This window comes from Hipposideros armiger, unplaced genomic scaffold, assembly GCF_001890085.2.
Source record: "Hipposideros armiger isolate ML-2016 unplaced genomic scaffold, ASM189008v1 scaffold_96, whole genome shotgun sequence".
NCBI classification, from domain to species: Eukaryota; Metazoa; Chordata; class Mammalia; order Chiroptera; family Hipposideridae; genus Hipposideros; species Hipposideros armiger.
The window spans coordinates 3056791-3059553 of NW_017731446.1; the positions used below are offsets into that span (position 1 = coordinate 3056791).

A 2763-nucleotide genomic window follows, 5' to 3' on the forward strand; every position below is an offset into this window, starting at 1 on the left:
AGGTAGGGAGCCAGATCTAAGAGCTGGTTTGAGAGGAGGATTATGACTACTGTGCTCCTTCCGAGGAGCGTACGGAAAACGCAGGCAGTGCACTCAATCCATCAGCTTCCAAAATGGACTTTGGTGCTGAGGAAACTGGGCTGCACTGATACATGAGAGGTGGCTACACACATGAGCATGGATATTGCCTAAGGAAAGTAAAAGTGGCTGAAAAGGAAGTAGGGTCAAAGAAGGAGCTTGAGGACTAGCAACACTGAAGGGTGATGGATGTACCTGAACCACCTGGAGGCCCACACTTAACATTGAGTTTCTTGGTGCCACCTCAGGCTGACTGAATCAGAAAAGCTAGGGGGTAAGAGCCCAGACACTGATTTTTAAAACAACTTCCCAGGCTAGATCTGGACACTGTATCAGTTTCCTAGGACTGTCGTAACACATTGTCACAAACTTGGTGACTCAAAACAACAGAAATTTATTCTCTCACAGTTCTGGAGGCCAGAAGTCCAAAATCACGGTGTTGGCAGGGCTATGTTCCCTCTGAAGGCTCTAGGGGACAGTCCTGCCTCTGAAAGTTCTAGGGGACAGTCCTGCCTTGCTCCTGCCAGCTGCTGGTGGACCCAGGCCTTCTTCAGCTTGTGGTTGCATCACCCCAGTCTTTGCCTCATCTTCACGTGGCCTTCTCTCCTGTGTGTCTCTTCTAAGGACACATGTCTTTGGATTTAGGGCCCTCCCCATCATCCAGAATGAACTCATCTCGAGATCCTTAACTAATTTATATCTACAAAGACCCTTTTTTCAAATAAGGTCACATTCACAGCTTTTGGGGTGAATGGACATATCTTTTGGGATGCCACCATTCAACCCACCATGGCAACAACTCATCTGGATGAACGGAAGAGTATAGACTGGGATCCAGAACGCCAAGCTAAGTTCGCTAACAGGGGCAGGAAGAGGAGGAAGAAAAGGAGCGGGCCATTTCAGGAACTACTGAGATCTATAGCTGCACTGCCAAGTCTTGTGCTGTCCGAGGAACCCGAGGCCACTAAGTCCAGGGCACAGGCCACCTGAATATACTTTACAGAATGGGAAAAAATCACCAGTCATAAATTAACAAAATGCTAGACCAAAGCAAGAGCTTTGAAGGGCAGAAAATGCTTTTAGTTAATTCACTTTCTAAACTAAATTAATTTGGTATGAAGCTAGGATTTCATTTCTAAGATACTTGTGACCATTTTCTCCTCACCATCCTAGTAGCTGCCAGTCCAGATAACAAGTCACCATGACTGCATGGGATTGGTTATTTCCGTCTTTCAAAATGTTTCCTTAAGAGCAGGCAATAATCTTGGTCCCCAACGTTAAAGAAGGTTCAGTTACACCTCCCTTCTCATTGCCTACCAGGGTCCTCAAATCTTCACTTAGAATAGTGTGCTTCTCATTTGTACATTGATACATGTACCACCACTAACATCCTACATTATGTGTATCAGTTCCCAGATGCACACAGGTTTTCTGTCCTCTCACATAGAAATGTCCTTTCTTGGCAACAAGGTTTGCATGGCCAGAAGGTCAGTGGGTAGTGGGGAGGGTGGAAAGGGACCAGGTGTTATGCGGAAGTTAAAGTCACAGGCAGGGGACAATAGCCTTCAGAATCAGATTCCTAGTGATTTCATCATACATCCCCCCAGGATAACGTCAAAGGCACACCCTCAGCCCCCACCCTCTAAGACTGTCCCAGAGCACCTCATAGCTAGCAAACCGCAAGGACCCATATCTATGCAAGTCTGTCTCTGGGCTTCACCACAGCACCTAGAGCAGTGCTCCCCAAACATGAACATGCACGAGTCAGCTGGGGATCTTGCTGACTTGCCCCTTGTTTCTGACACAGTGGGTCATGTCTGTGTGGTCCATCTTCATTTATGTCAGGATGGAGATGGCTGAGGTACACAGGGTTTCAGGTTTAGGAAACTAAGTTTCCTTACCTGCTGGTGAAATGATACTAGTTATAATGGTGACGCTGATGAGGCCAATGTCAACAAAAGCTAATATACACTGAGCACTTTCTATATGCCAAGACTGGTGTTAAGTGTGCTACAGACGTTATGACTCAGCACCAAAAGAGGGGAGGAAAATGGAAGTAGTTAAAAGACGTTTTTTAAAAATGGGAAGGCATTTAAAATTCCAGGATGTGCAGAAGGTCAATCGAGTGTCAAGAGAGAGAGAGGACACTTCTCACATTGTCCCAGTGTAGGACTGGTCAGGAAGTTGCTAAGTGCTTGATATTTCAGAAAGCATCCTTGGCTTGAGAAGGTCAATACCACAGACCAGGTAGATCAAGATATGCCTGCTGTCCTTTAGTGTCATTCCTAGGCCTGATGCCACCCAGGTTAGCCTTTGTGGGCTTGGCTCCATTCAGCTGCCTTGGGAGTGACATGAGGAGGGCCTCCCTTGGTGGGTTCTTCTGGTCCATCCTTAGATGGGCGCACTGGGCAGGTTAATCACGGCTGTGTCTCATGCCTCTCCAGGTGTCCTTGGATATACATTCTGTGTGCTGCTGCTGACCCTGACAGATCACTTTGCCTATATGAGATGGACACAGTTTATATCCAAAGAGCCTTCTTTATTTGCCGTGACATGGAAGAGACTCGATGGCTATGGCTTTTCCCAGGGCTGGGTCTTGGAGAACTTCAAGCCCAACGCTCTACGGTAAAAGGCTGGGCAGGCTGTCACTGAGAAAATTCAGAATGCGGATTGATTCTGGTGATA

The 2763-nt window shown here is 46.9% G+C and overlaps 1 protein-coding gene and 1 long non-coding RNA gene across 8 annotated transcripts in view; one reads left to right on the forward strand and one right to left on the reverse strand.

The window, feature by feature from the left end:
- The window catches only part of LOC109384541 (uncharacterized), a 13208-nt gene extending 10451 nt beyond the window's left edge, over positions 1 to 2757 (forward strand). Inside the window, exon 3 of the long non-coding RNA XR_002124419.1 lies at positions 2523 to 2757. This is a non-coding gene — a long non-coding RNA (uncharacterized LOC109384541). The remainder of the gene's footprint in view (positions 1 to 2522) is intronic.
- ZBTB38 (zinc finger and BTB domain containing 38) overlaps positions 1 to 2763 on the reverse strand; it is a 113929-nt gene that overhangs the window by 25721 nt on the left and 85445 nt on the right. The gene's annotated exons all lie outside the window — the stretch shown is intronic.